The sequence below is a fragment of the Eulemur rufifrons genome, chromosome 28 (assembly GCF_041146395.1).
Source record: "Eulemur rufifrons isolate Redbay chromosome 28, OSU_ERuf_1, whole genome shotgun sequence".
NCBI classification, from domain to species: Eukaryota; Metazoa; Chordata; class Mammalia; order Primates; family Lemuridae; genus Eulemur; species Eulemur rufifrons.
Genome location: NC_091010.1, coordinates 13,373,196 through 13,389,131, shown reverse-complemented (window position 1 = coordinate 13,389,131; position 15,936 = coordinate 13,373,196). Strand labels below are relative to the sequence as shown.

The 15,936-nt window shown below is 48.1% G+C and overlaps 1 pseudogene; it reads left to right on the top strand.

Moving 5' to 3' along the window:
- Positions 1 to 8,965: 8,965 nt before the first annotated feature.
- LOC138376199 (anaphase-promoting complex subunit 16-like) lies at positions 8,966 to 9,278 on the top strand (annotated as a pseudogene).
- The last annotated feature ends 6,658 nt before the right edge of the window (positions 9,279 to 15,936 follow it).

Sequence of the window (15,936 nt, the reverse complement as noted above, 5' to 3'; positions counted from 1 at the left end):
GTGCGGCAGCAGGTGGTAGCCAAGTAGGATGCTGGGGACTGGTGCAACGTGCTTTTATAGACGCCTCTGCTGCCTCTCTGGGTTCTGGGGCACCAAGCCCCCGCCCCAGCCCAGTAGGAGGCTGGGCAGGTGAGTCAGCAAAGGCGGTGGCAGCAGGAAGAGGCTGGGCGGAGCCGCCCCAGCGGTGGGGTGGCAGCTTTGCCTCTCTGGCAGCATGAGATCCCCATACCCCACGTCCTAGGGACCCTGTGAAGGGTAGGGAAGGGCTGAGGCTGGACAGGAGAGGCCAGCTCTGGACATGACCCTTCCCCAAGGCAGGGGGCCTGAGTGCTCTGGTGGATGAGAGCACTTGGGGACAGCAGCCCTGCCAGTCCTCTGGGTCCCAAGCTCCCCAAGCCTGGGCACTAGTGTGTATCTAGTGACAAGGCCTGGGACTTCCAGCCTGCTAGTCAGGAAGTTGGAGGTCCTATGTAGCTGGGCACCTAGGCAGCCCCTAAGGTCAGGAACACAATGGCCCCCCAATTAGCAAGGACCCTGGCTCTGCAGAGCAGCTCTGCGGCCTTGATGGGCAGGTGGGGTGCTCACGGTAGTGCCCTGCCCAGGGCAGAGGAGGACACAGCAATGACCAGAAGTGTAGTCACCCTGGCTTGCCAGTCAGCTGATTCTCACTCACCCAAACAGGTGAGTGGCCCAGTGCCGGGGTGGCCGGCAAATGAGGGAACCCCAACCCTCTCTGCGCCTTGAGGCCCGGCCTCTCAGGGAGGCTCTGTGAGGTCAGCAGTGGCTGTACGTCACATTCGCAGGGAACCAGGCTGCTCCCTCGTTACTCAGGATGGACAGAGATGTCTCAAGCCACCTGCCACATACGGCATCCCTTAGTCACTAGCCCAACCTGAGCCTCAGTTTCCTCAACTATAAAATGGGGACAACCCTCCATGACTTCCTGGCTATGTCACTTGCATGTTTTGGGTGGGACAAAGCATGCAAGCTCTTAATAAACACCTGTTCCCTTGCCCTCGTCACTGAGGTGCTAGGGAGGTGTCCCTTGGCAGTGAACCCCAACCAACCAGTGGGGTGGGTCAGGAAGTGGCTGGGGCATGAGACTGCCTTGGAGCCAGAGGGCTGGGGCATGTGATCCCTGCTGGCCAGGAGTTGAGGCGAGAAGGCCCAGGCCTGGGGCGGGAGTCCGAGGCCACCTCCCCCCATGCAGGCTCCCTCATCTCTCAGAGCTGCCGTCCTGGGTGTGGCAGGGCCTAATTAGTGTTTACCGGACTTCGGGGCGTCTCAGCCTGGGCCCTAGGAGCTGAGGCCCTCTCACATTCCTGTGCAGTGCTGAGAGGACTCTGGGGCTATGGCTGGCCCCCTGGGGTGGGCGGTGGGTGCAGCACGACCTCTGGGTCACGAGGCCACTGTGCCATCTCCCTTGAGCAGGGGTGGATCAGGGCATGAGCAATTTGGAAACGGCCTCTAAGAAAAAGAATACAATAATTGACTCTTACACACTTTACAAATATATATATATGTATGATCCCATGGACCCAGAAAGGGCCATGAAATTGGGGTGCCCTGGTGCTCAAGCAGGTCCAGACAACCCTGTCCTCCTCTTGTTACAGCCAAATTCCAGAGTGTTCCACCAGGGGCATCAGGCCAGCACTGCAGGGGGTAGGGGGTGCTTCTGGGACACGACTGGTAGGAACTGGGCTGAGGGACCCCCTGGACCTGTCAAATTCCTTCTCTGTTTCCTCTGCGGCTGTATGTGTCCCCCCCACCCCCACAGGGATCCTCCCTGCACCTGCTCCCCTAACAGATGTCACCCACTACCTCTGGGATGGCTTCCAGACCCCTTCCCACAAGCCCCCACCCTGGGGTACTCTTCCTAGTTCCCTCTCTTGGGAGCTCACCAGCCCCAGACAGGCCCTCGTCAGGGCTCGACCACTCAGCGAGACTCTGGCCCAGTGCCCGGTTCAGAGCCTGGCTCCCCACAGCCTCGGGGTACCGCCACCCTTTGCCCCCGATGGGCTACTGTTGCCCCCTCCACACCGTCCCCTGCCCTGAGACCCTGCCCTTCTTTAACATGCTGCCTTGCAGTGAGCACAGTGACTCCACTGAGCACACACCACAGCCCCCGGTCTCCTGGGGAGGGCTGGGTCCTGGCGAGCATCCTAGACACCTGCTGGGGAGGAGGCAAGACACCTGGGGAGGCCGGGCTGCCCGGGACCAGACCCGGACCCCAGGTGCTGCTGCTCTGGCCCAGGTCGGTCCCACTTGGCCTTCCGGCCCCAGCTGTCACCAGCCTCCCATCCTCCCAGCCTAGCCCAGCCTGTGTACCGCAGCAGGCCAACCCCTGAGGACTGGATCCCTTTCTTGCTGAAGAACCTGGGATAGCCCAAGACCCTCCTAACCATGGATGGATTCTGGTCTGAGGGCTGGGCTCGGTGACTCCTGCAGGGAGCAACTTCACCTGCCTGGATGAGGCTGAAGATGACTCAGGTGGGGCCCGCCCAGGGGGTGCCTACCCTCCATGGTCTGCCCTCCACCATCTCATCTTGGAAGAGGCCCAACCTACACTGGGCCCCGAGGGAGCCACCCCTGAACACAGGGAGGGACCCAAGTCAGCATATCCTGAGTCAGAAGGTCAAGTCCAGCCTCCTCTCAGGCAGGGGGAATCTGGCTTTGACGGGAGCAGACCAATTCTGCAAGTGGAATTTGCCCACAACCCAGTTTGGCAAAGGACCAGGGGCTGAGTCACCAAGTTGGGGAGAGCCCATTTGCAGACAGCAACTTGCCAGCTTAGCAATTATTGCCAAAAAACAAATCGTTCATTTCAGACAGTTAAATACTTAGAGCCATCTCACTTCTGAAGCATGACAATTGATTTCTTCTGTGAGTTAAACCACAGACGTCACAGATGTCCTGAGTTTTGTGAGAATCCGTCTCACCTGTGCTTTCTCCCACCTCTGCTTCGTGGACTTGAGCCCAGAGTGCGTTCTATGCCCCCAGATCCTGCACGAGCCGACCACGCTCCAGAGCAAGACTTGCCCAGAAGCGTCCACGGTGTCAGTCTGGGTCCTGGTAAAAACCAGAAGGCATACTCAATTGGGTACCTGAGAAAAGGGACAGTTCACAGGGGTGTGGACAGAGTTAAGGACACCAGTGAGACAGGGTGAAGCGCCATGGGACAAGCAATTGTGGGAGTTGTTATCTCCCTGGGTCTGGAGGGGCAGGAGAGGTGTCCGCAGACCCCAGCGAGAGCCGGGACCCTAGGAGCGGATCTCCAGACAGCAGCTGCAGCTGGAGGAACACGGCCACTGCCACACCACGCCCAGGAAGGAAGCAGCTGCGGAATAACAACCTCTCTCCCCGTCTCCGGTCTCCAAACAGTATCATCCCCCATTGGGTGCACTCAGCCCGGGCCAGAGGGTGAGGGAGCCCGGGGATGCAGTCCAAGAGGGCGCAGGCAGGGAGGAGGCAGGCGGCGAGCTGGTGCGGGAGGGGCACGCAGAGAATCCCAGCTCCCCCTGCCTGACTTCTGGGTCCAGTGGGAACATGGCAGCAGCTTAATTCTAAACTGTCCCATCTCTCCTTCTTGGAACTCTACGGGGCAGCGAGGAGGACAGAGAAGGAGAAGAAAAGGAGAATGAGGAAGAGAAGGAGGAGCAGAAGAAGAGGAAGAAAAGGAAAAGGAGGAGGAGCAGGAAGAGGAGGAGGAGAAGAGGGGATCTCGTCATCAACACGTACATCAGACTTAACTTCAGAGAAACTAGGGAGCTGGGAAGATATGCAAACCCAAACTCAGGTGACACCAGCAGGACCGATGCAGGAAGCCAGGGAAAGGCAGAAGAACAGGGCACAGGAGGGACCCTCTGGACGGGGTGGGGGGGGGGTGTTGGCTGCTACCAGCAATGCTCATTCCCAGGAGGAGGGGGCCCTTTGTGTGAGAATGAAGATCTGGGGAAGTGAAGAAAGTAGGGACAGATGGTGCCCAGGAAGCACAGGGGTGTGGCATCTCAGTTCCACTTTCCCAGAGAGAAGGGAGCCCCTTGGGAAGGCTGCAACAGGGGAAAGAAGGCTGGCGGTAGAACCTTCCCCAAGCCAGTTGGGTTCTGAGAGGCAGAGGGGTTGTGGCTACACAAGTGAGTCTGACACATTTGTGAAGGAAGGACAGGCTGCTGAGGAAAGGAGCCGGGTACCCCTCCCTCAGAATCCCACCGAGCCCCACCCCCACCCGTAGGAATTTCTTTCTGAGGTCTGGGAAATTCCACTTCATATTTGAAAGACACCACCATGAACAGAGAGTCTCATGGCTGATAGGGTAGGTTTCTCTCTTCCAAGTCAATAGTATAGTTTCCGTACATTCCTTGCCAGCACTCCCCGAACATTCACTTCTTACGTATAACCACAGTACAGAGATCAGAACCAGAAAATTGACATTAGCATATTTTACTAAATTAAATTTAATATTATTTCATGAAATAACTAAACTTTTTAATTTAAATAAATTTAAATTATTTAAATAAGTTAAAATTAACATATTAGCTAAATTAAAGACCAGTTTTTCCACTAATGTCCTTTTTCTGTTCCAGAATCCCACCCAGGGTCACACACTGCATTTAGTGGTTATTTCTTCTTCATCCTCCTGCAGTTTCGTAGGACTGCAATGACAGTTCCTCAGTCTTTGCTCATCTCTTTCATGACCTTGACACTTGTAAGCAGGACTGGTCAGTATTGTCAAAAGTTCCTTGATTTGAGTTTGTCTGATGTGTTCTCATGATTGGACTGAGGTTATGCATTTTTGGCAAGATTACCACAAAAAATGATGTGCTGTGCTTCCCAGTGCATTATATAACAGGGTTATGGTGTTGATATGTCTTATTACTGGCAATGTTGAACTTGATCATTTGCTTAAGGTGGTTTCTGCTGGGTTTCTCCACTGTGAAGTTGCTATCTTTCCCCCTTGTAGGTAACAAACATCTTGGGAGAAATACTTTGAGACTATGCAAAATCTGTATCTCCTTAAACTTAACAAAAATTCTATTTTTAATTGTGGTAAAATATACATAAAATTTACCATCTTAACCATTTTTAAATGCACAATTGGGTACTGTAGAGTATAGTCACATTGTTGTGTAACCAGCGTCCAGAACTTTTTCATTTTGCAAAACTGAAACTCTATCCATTAAACAACTTCCTGTTTTCTCCTCCCCCCACAGTCCCTGGCAACCACCATTCTACTTTCTGTTTCTGTGAGGTTGCTGATCCTAGATACTTCATGTGAGTGAAATCATACAGTATTTGTCTTTTGTAACTGGCTTATTTCACTTAGCATAATGTCCTCAAGGTTCATCCATGTGTAGCATGTATCAGAATTTCTTCTCTTTTTAAGGCTGAACATTTCATTGTACGTATGACCATATTTAGTTTATCCATTCACCTGTCAATGGGCAGTCAGGGTACATCCATGATCATGGGTGTACAAGTATGTCTTCAAGACCCTGCTTTCAATTCTTTTGGATATATACCCAGAAGTGATATTGCCGGATCATGTGGTCATTCTATTTTCAATTTTTTTAGAAACTGCCATACTGTTTTCCATAGCAGCTACACCATTTTACATTCTCACCAACTGTGTAACTAACTAGGATTCCAATTGCTCTACATCTTCACCAACACTCCCTATGTTGTTTTCTTTTTTTTTTAAATAGCAGTCATTCTCATTGTAGTTTTGCTTTGCATTTCCCTAATAATTAGTGATTTTGAGCCTCTTTTCATATGATTATCAGCCTTTTGTATATCATGTTTGGAGAAATGTCTATTTAAGTCCTTTACTCATTTATTGAGTTTTTAAATTGTTGAGCTCTAAGAGTTCTTTATATGTTCTGGATATTAACCTCTTACCACATACATTATTTGAAAATATTTTCTCCTATTCTACAGGTTGCCTTTTCACTCTGTTGATTGTGTGGTGTTTTTTTTCTTTGTTGTTGTTTTTTTTTTGACAGAGTCTTGCTCTGTTGCCTGGGCTAGAGTGTCATGTTGTCAGCCTAGCTCACAGCAACCTCAAACTCCTGGTCTCAAGCAATCCTTCTGCCTCAGCCTCCTGAGTAGCTGGGACTACAGGCATGTGCCACCATGCCCGGCTAGTTTCTTCTATATATATATTTTAGCTGTCCAGATCATTTCTTTCCATTTTTAGTAGAGACGGGGGTCTTGCTCTTGCTCAGGCTGGTCTCGAACTCCTGACCTTGAGCGATCCTCCCGCCTCGGCCTCCCAGAGTGCTAGGATTACGGGTGTGAGCTACCGCTCCCGGCCAGTTGATTGTGTTCTTCATGCACAGAAGTTTTAAATTTTGATGCAATCCAGTTGATCTATTTTCCTTTTGTTGCCTATGCTTTTGTTGTTATATCCAAGAAATCATTGCCAAATCCAATGTCATGAAGTTTTTACCCTGTATTTTCTTCTAAGAGTTTTTATAGTGCTAGCTCTTATATTTTGTCTTTGATCCATTTTGAGTTAATTTCTGTAATGGTGTAAGGTACTGGTCCAACTTCATGCTTTTGCACGTGGATATCCAGTTTTCCCAACACTATCTGCTGAAGATTGTCCTTTCCCAATTTAATGGTTTTGACACCCTCATTGAAAATCATCTGACAGCTCCTCAAACTTTTGCATACTAATTTGAGCATCTATCAGTGAACTTCATTTGCAATAATTATTACTGTGGTTTGCCTAATGGTAGTTCACAGTTGCCCTCTTTCCTCCCACGTTAATTAACTGGAATTCTCCCATAAGTGTTGCTCCTTCTCCACATTTATTTAATCCATGATTTATTTATATTAGTATGGATTCATGAATATTAGATAGTAATCTAATACTATCATTATTTACTTTGTTGCTCAAATGATTCCAGCTTTTGCCATTAGAAGTTCCTTCAGGTTTGCTCCTGTGTTCTTTCAACAAGCCTCTATTTTTAAAAAATTATTTATTTTTGTTTCTTTATTTTAGTGTTTTCTGACTTTCTGGCACTCTAAGGTGTTCTGGGCTCATCTTGCATTTCCCATCCCCTAGCCCTACAATCAACCACTTCTCCTGAGAAATGTGGCCCCTGTTATTAAAGAATGGCTGCCGGGCGCGGTGGCTCACGCCTGTAATCCTAGCACTCTGGGAGGCCGAGGTGGGCGGATCGTTTGAGCTCAGGAGTTCGAGACCAGCCTGAGCAAGAGCGAGACCCCACCTCTACTAAAAAATAGAAAGAAATTATATGGACAGCTAAAAATATATATAGAAAAAATTAGCCGGGCATGGTGGCGCATGCCTGTAGTCCCAGCTACTCGGGAGGCTGAGACAGGAGGATCGCTTGAGCTCAGGAGTTTGAGGTTGCTGTGAGCTAGGCTCACGCCACGGCACTCACTCTAGCCTGGGCAACAGAGTGAGACACTGTCTCAAAAAAAAAAAGAATGGCATTTGGACACCAAGATCTGGTGCTACATATGCTCATTATTTCTGGTTGTCATTGTCTCTAGGAACTCTCAACAGACAGAGCTAGGAAATATATGTGTGTGTTTACTAACCCATTCATATATATTTCTGTATGTATCAGTATATGAATTAACAACCCATGCATCTACATTGGTACTTCAGATTCCAATCCAGAACCACATAGGGTGTTGGAATACTGTTCCCCATTCTTCATTTTTAATTTCTTTCTCCAACAGTGACAAACCCAGTTCTTACTATCTACAGTGTATTTACTTGTGTGTTCAATTCTACTACATGCAGAAAGTTGTTTCAGAATTGCTTACCTACAATCCTGTGAGAATCACATTTACTGAATAGATTACAGAATTTATGTACAGTTCTTCTTGCCTTTAGCCCTACAGAATCCACTCAGTATACTATTCTCTAAGGTTACTTGGGTGTTTTTCTTTTCTTCCCCACTCCCTTCAGTGCAGCTATTTTCTTCACTTAGAGTTAGGTTAGCTTGTTAGTGTTTCTCTTCCATTTTGGACTCCCCACCCACAAATTCTAGTTGGTTTTAATTGTCTGTTTATATTTTGGGTGCGTGAACATTATTATGGTTCTGAGAGTCAGAGCTATAAAAAAGACTGAGAAGTGTCACTCTTCTTGTCCCTGCTATCTTGTTCCCACTGCCCACTTCTTTCCACCCCTTCCCCACCTCCCCACTGTAGGGAACCAATCTCTTTAGTTAGAGATGTACTTTCTTACAGCCTCTTTCATTCTTACAGGAAGGATAGCATACCATAGATATACACTTCACTTTTTTCTAACAGTGAAAACATACTTTTTTTTTTTTTTTCAAGACAGGGTCTGGCTCTGTCTCACAGGCTGGGGTGCAGTGGTGTGGTCATAGCTCACTGCAACCTCCAACTCTGGGGCTCAAGTGATCCTCCCACCTCAGCCCCCCGAGTAGCTGGGACTACAGGTGCATGCCACCATGCCTGGCTAATTTTTTATTTATTTATTTTTGGTAGAGACGGGGGTCTCGCTATGTTACCCAGTCTGGTCTCAAACTCCTGGGCTCAGGGGATCCGCCCGCCTCGGGCTCCCAGAGTGCTAGGATTACTGGCATGAGCCACCTCACCTGGCCAAAACATATTTTTAAATGTGGAAAAAGAATACTCAACATTCCAACATGAATTTTAAAAATAAAAGAAAACACTTAATGAACAATAGTAGTCATGAGGGAAGACTATGAAACAGAAATGCCAGAACTCTGAGATGACTTGGCCAGATAACAGGAATAGATGGATCGGGAACGTACATAACTCAGGAATAAAAGAGAAGAAAAAGGTCCTGGTCGTGAGCGCTGCTGCTCTGGCTGGCCTTGGGGGCGGGGCTGTAAGGAAAGTGCCAAAGCCACTGAGATAAGACAACTGAGGAACAGAAAGTTAAGTGATTTGTCCAGTCATGCAGCAAGTCTGAAGTAAGAACTCTACCAGTGAGAAAATGGCTGCCTCTGCATCATTCTCCTCGGCTGGTGGTGTCAGTGGACGTTCTGTGACTGGGTCTGGTTTCAGTGTCTCAGACCTTGCCCCACCACGGAAAGCCCTTTCCACGTACCCCAGAGGAGCTGGAGAGGTGTCAGAAGGTGGCTCTGAGAGAGTCCTCTGCGCATCTGTGTTCAGTGTGGCATCCACGTTTAACCAGGAGAAACATGATCAGCGACTTGCTCGGATGGAAAAACGAGCTGGTTTGGTACAAGAGCTGGCGCCTTAAGCCCATGGAGCAGCTGCTGGGGTTCACGCCCTCTCCAGGTTGATGCTGCCTGGGTGGCCACCTCTGGAGGCAAGTGCAGAGCCAGCGGGGGACTTTCTCACAGCTCACATAGCCATCCAGAGATGCACGGCTGCATCCCTGAACTGTTGATTCACATTTGTGCTTGGTTTCTCTGTATCTATCCACAGGCAACAAACCCTTAAACATGTTATCTTGCAGGGGAAATTTGTGTTTATTTGTTTTAAAAAGTGTTGGGAGGCCGGGCGCTGTGGCTCACGCCTGTAATCCTAGCACTCTGGGAGGCCGAGGCGAGCTCAAGACCAGCCTGAGCAAGAGCGAGACCCCGTCTCTTCTAAAAATAGAAAGAAATTATATGGACAGCTAAAAATATATATAGAAAAATTAGGCGGGCATGGTGGCACATGCCTGTAGTCCCAGCTACTCGGGAGGCTGAGACAGGAGGATCACTTGAGCCCAGGAGTTTGAGGTTGCTGTGAGCTAGGCTGACGCCACAGCACTCTAGCCGAGGCAATAGAGTGAGACTCTGTCTCAAAAAAAAAAGTGTTGGGAATCAGTTTAAGACAATCAGTTTTAGGGAACCAGGAAGTTTAGGTTGAAGCAATATTTGTAAAATTTTCACAAGCCAGGTAAGGCACATGCCAGAATTGGCCAACCGAATGGCACCTATCCTGTCACCCATACGGTGCCTGGAAGTCTTCGCCAGTCAAGTCCAAGGTCAGGATCTGTAGTTATAAAACACATTTCTAACCCAAAACAGTTCTTTTTGCAGATGAATGTGATTTCAACTCAGGACCTGTCCAAATGAATTTTAAATGTTTTTTTTTTTAGACATCTAATTCTATAGATTTAATTTTTTCTAACCTCTTCTAAATATGACAAATGCTGGCAAAAATAGTTGCTTTTTGAATGTTGTAGCTCTTGTAAAAATAGCAAAATACTTTTATTTTATTTATTTATTTTTTATTTTCATTTCAGGATATTATGAGGGTACAAACATTTTGGTTACATTTTATGTCTTCGCCTCACCCAAGCGAGGATTAGAGGCATGCCCTTCCCCTCTACAATGCTCACCACGTCCATTAGTTGTGAGTTTACCCCCCCACCCCCTCATCCCTGGAGAACATTACTACCGTGTGAGCACCATAGTGTTGATCAGTCAGTGCCAACTTGATGGCGAGTACATGTGGAGCCTATTCCGATCTTGTGATACCTCGCTTCAGAGGATGGGCTCAAGCTGTATCCAGGAAAATATAAGAGGTGCTAGATCACTGTCGTTTCTTATAATTGAGTAATATTTTAATGTTATATTGATGTTATAATATTAATATTATAATTCAGTAATATTCCACTATATTATTCCAAAATACCAAATTTTAATAATCCACTCATGAATCGACGGGCACTTGGGTTGTTTCCACATCCTTGCAATAGTGAATTGTGCTGCCATAAACATTCGGGTGCAGGTGTCTTTGTTATAGAATGTCTTTTGCTCTTTTGGGTAGATGCCTAATAGTGCTATTGCTGGATCACATGGCATTTCTATTTTTAGCTCTTTGAGGTATCTCCAAATTCTTTCCACAGAGGTTGCACTAATTTGCAGTCCCAGCAAAATACCTTTAAACACAGAAATCCTGAATTCATCTCCTTGGTGGACTCAAGCAATTCTGTAGCAAATAAATCCTTTGAAAGAGCTCCAAAAAAAGAAGACGAAGAAAAACAATAAAACAAAATATTGCAGATATGAAGACTGTAAGAAGAACAAGAAAGTGGATACCACAGTAGGTGCCTATGGAATGGAAATGAAAAAAGTAAAGGAAAAAAAGGAATCATTTAAAAGATTCACAGTATTCAGGAGACAACAGCAGATATGGAAACCAGGTAGAAAAGAACCTCATACTCACACCTGGAATTCCAAAAGAGGAAAGCCAAGCAACGGAACAGAGCAAACATTTTAAAATACAATTAAGTAAGTACATGAAAGGTGCTCAACATCACCTATCAGGGAAATGCAAATCAAAATCACAATGAGAGCTTTCACCTCACACCTGTTAGATGGCCAGTATAAAAAAGACAAAAGAAGCCAGGTGCAGTGGCACACGGCCTGTAGTCCCAGCTTCTCGGGAGGCTGAAGCAAGAGGATCTCTTGAGCCCCAGAGTTTGAGGCTGAGGTACATCATAATTGCGTCTGTGAATAAGCACTGCACTCCAGCCTGGGCAACATAGCAAGACCCCATCTCTAAAAAAAACAACAAAAGATAACAAGTGTTGGTGAGAATGTGGAGAAAAGGGAACCCCTGTACACTGTTGGTGGGAATGTAAATTAGTACAGCCATTATTAAAAACAGTATGGCAATTCTCCCCAAAATTTAAAAATAGAACTACCATATGATTCAGCAATCTCTCTTTTGGGTATGTATCCAAAGAAACTGAAATCAGTATCTGGAAGAAATATCTGCCTCCCATGTTCATTGCAGCAATTACTCACAATAGCCAAGATTAGGAAACAGCCCAACTGTCCATCAGCAAACGAATGGATTGTGAACCAAAATCAAATTTTAAGGCTCATCCCCAACCGGCTGTCTAAATGGACCCCCTCCTGGCCAAAGGGATATCCCAAAACTAAATTGCCTGCCAGGAGGAGGGAGGTCACACATGCCTCATCACGGCCCCCTCCCTTCTTAAAGACATCCTTTGTAACCCATTAACAGGCCTAAGGGTATGCAAGACAAACCTGCAGGTCTTCAATTTACACAACAAACATATGTCAGGTGGCTTGTCTCTGATTAACAACTCCTTATGTTAAAACATTCCAAGCCTTTAGACAAAGCTTCTTGTCTTTAAACCAATTACAAGTCAAAAAATCTTTAAACCCATCTATAACCTGTAAGCCCTCCCCCACCTTTGAGATGGCCCACCTTTTCGGGCCAAACCAATGTATGCCTCCCACGTATTGATTTATGACTTTACCTGTAACTCCTGTCTCCCTGAAATGCATAAAACCAAACTGTAACTTGGCCACACCGAGTCCACTTGCTAAAGGCTTCTTGGGAGTGGCTCTGGGTCATGGTCCTCAAATTTGGCTCAGAGTAAATCTCTTTAAAATTATTTTACAGAGTTTGGTCTTTTTTTTCCATTGACAGGATAAAGAAAATGTGGTCTAGGCCGGACAGGCGGTATCTCACACTTGGGAGGCTGAGCAAGAGGATTGCTTGAGGCCAGGAGTTTGAGGTTGCTGTGAGTTATGATTTCACCACTGCAGTCTAGCCCAGGCAACAGAGCAAGACTCAGTCTCTAAAAAAAAAAAACAAAAAATTATTAACTCAGATCCAAGATGTCTTATCAGTTTATCTGTAAATATTTCACTCTTAATACTTCTGGAGGACTAACAATAACCAAATAGCAGAAAATATTTCAGTAAAAGGAATGGCATCTTCAATTGCAGATCTAAGACAAAAACAAACATGTGACTCAGGGATGAGGAATGAAATGTAAATGCTACGTGTTTTCACAACGTAGAAATGAGACAACCAATAGGAGGGGGGAAAAGGGAGAAGGGGAGAGAAAGTAGAAAAATCTGCCCCTTGCACCATCTGTAGTCTGATGGGAGTGAAAGGTGAAATCCAGTGGTAGGTGTTTCAGTACAGAGATGTGAACCTAAAATAAACTCTTAAGCCCCCCAGCCAACTGAATGGAACCCCTCTTGTAACAGAGGTAATAGCTTGAAAAAGGGTAAAATGTTTTATGAGCTATCTTTTTAAAACTCCCCCCACTCTTTTTTGGGAATTAAAACCTACACCCCTTCCCAAGGCCAATAATCAGAGGGGGAGGGGAGTGGTCCTTTGTTCTTTGTATCACAGGAGCTGGCTCAACTGGATTCCGAGATTGTCTTTGCTGGAGATGGGATGGATCGGGACCATCAACTGTAGTTAAACAGCAATAGCCTGAAGCTGAAAACCCTCCCTCTAAAAGCTTAGCATTTCTGCTTATAGTTAGAACGGTGGCACTTAGAGTCTCCATCCTCCTCATTTGCAAATTAAGAAACCTCCCTTTCCTTCTCCTCAAACCACTTGTCCTCGTTCTTCTGATGTAGCCTTGGGAACAAGTGCCAAACTTTCAGTAACACTCTTGGCCAAGGAGACCCCAGAAATACCCTAAAGGTGAGTTGCTGGCCATAAGAAGGGAGATCAGACCTGCCTCTTCATGTCTTCTCCCTTGGAGATAACCTTTGTAACTCATTAACAGGCATAACGATGCTATACAAGACAAAGCTTTAAACCACATCTGCAGGTCCTCAATTTACTTAACTGATCACTTGAGTCTGGGTACATATCCGGGGCTTGTCTCTCACTGGCAGACTTCCTTAACTTAAAACATCGTAAGCCTTTAGACAAAGCTTCATTTCCTTAACCAATTACAAATCAAAGAATCTTTAAACTCATCTATAACCTGTAAGCCCCGCACCCCTGACCCCCGCTTCAAGATGTCCCACCTTTTTGTGCCAAACCAACGTACACCTTCCATGTATTGATTTATGACTTTATGTGTAATTCCTGTGTCCCTGAAATGTATAAACCAGACGGTAACCCAACCACTGTGAGTCCACTTGCTCAAGGCTTCTTGGGCATGGCTCTGGGCCATGAACTTGGCTCAGAATAAACCTCTAATTATTTTACAGAGTTTGGCTTCTTTTCTGTTGACAGAGATAAATAGAAGGAAAGCTCATCCTACTGACTGAAAACGGGCAGTGAGGAAGAGGAGGGAGGAAGGAACACCGTCCAGAGAGATTTATTTAAGGAAATGTTCTCTACTCACAATGTAATTTTAGTGACTTTGTGTCCGGCTAGACAGGGAACCGGGATCCGGAGAATTAGGGATTATTTGGGGGATTGGCAATGGAACACTGGATCTCTGGAGACCTGACTGAGATCCAACGAGGTACAGTGGCCACAGCTGTCTCCTCCTCAGCTAGTCTGGGCTCAACCAGCCTCAGGAACTTCAGTGGAGACAGGCCTGGGAACACACAGGCTCCCATGGGCTCCCCTGGCACTGTACCCTCTGTGTCCCCAAAATGGGCAAAAGACAGGACCCAGCTGGCCCTGCGCTCAGGGCTTACAATGGAATAGAGGCACACAGGAACAGGCACATGCCCGGTGCCATGGGAGCACCAGCTCCACAGAGCTGGGGACAATGCAGAAGGGGCTGCATTGAAGAGACGGCTCCATGTGAGCCTGAAAATGTGAGTACTTACTGTCATCCAGCAGAAGGACGAGAGGACAGTCATTAATGTATTCACTCAACAGTGCTGCCTGGGCACTGTGCTAGGCACTGGGCAAGCACTAATTAGAAGGGACTTGGTTGCAGCCCCATGAACACCCATCACAGAGAAGCACATGGGAAAATAAAGGATTAATTAATTGTGACTGTGAAAAAGACGTACAAAGGATGTGAGAATGTGTTGCCGGTGGCCTGGCCCATTCCAAGTGTGTGTGTGTGTGTGTGTGTGTGTGTGTGAGCGCGCGCACTTGCACTCACGGCTGAGGCCTGAAGGATGGAAGAGCCGGAGCCAGCTAGGCCAGGGAGGTTTCTGCAGAGCATTCCAGGCAGCAAATGCAGATGTGAGGACGGCAGGGGCATGATGGGAATGGAAATGAATAAAGAGCAACCTGGCTGAGGCGCAGAGGGAGGGCACGCCTGAGAGGAGGGTGGCCAGGACTGGCTCTTTCTCTAACCTGCTCTGCCCTAATCAACAAGCTGGCTCTTCCTTAGGCTTGTCCCTCCTGTGGTCGTACGTGGCTGCTACAGTTCCAGGATCCTGTCAGGCCTCAAGATGTCCAGTGGAAGACAAAGGGTGCTTGTCTTTTTTTTTACGCAAGAAAAACCTTTCTTAGAAGCCCCCTGGCCCTCAAACCTGACCTCTCCAGTCCTAGGCCCGCGCTGGGTCACACCCCACGCCTAAGGCAATCACTCACAGGGAGAACAAGTGAGGTCCCCCCTCCCCCGCCGAGTTATCCCTATCCCTGAGTCACGCCACCGGGGAAGGACGCTGACTAGAAAGACCTTGGGGCTCTGCCAGCTCAGCCCCACCAGCCTCCCTGGGCGGCCCCGAGGCCATCTCTCGCGACCCCCGCGCCGGGATACAAGGGCTCCTAGAGACGCTGGAAGCGCCCCCGCACTGCCCCAGGTGTCTCTCCCAGGACCTTCTCATGGAGCCACAGGTAGCAGCCTTGGCTCATTTTGCAGACTTGGGGAGACCTTCTTTTGGGGGCAGTCAGCAACAACAAAGAGCTGAGCATGGGGTCGGGCGCGGCCCCGGGTGAGGGTGGGACCTGTGTCCCGCCCACGGGAGAGATCTCAGAGCGTCACCCACAGCGAGGCCTGGGCTGGGAGCGGGCCTGGGGACACTGCCGCCTGCAGGCAGGCCAGGGAGGGCCCGGAAAGCCGCCCTTGAACGGGCTTTCGAAGGAAGGACGCCGCTTTGTCCCTTAAATCTTCCCGGAACTGAGAAATGCCGCGCAGTCTGTATTTGTGAATTGAAAAGGAAAGTCTCCGAGTGCGCTCGTGGGAAGATCAGATCACAGGTGGAGGGAAACACGGTGTGGCGCGCGTAGGCGGGGAAGAGGAGCCGGGCGTGGCCGCCGAGGGCTGGGGGTGGGGGTGGAGGAGGACAGCGCCGGGCGCCG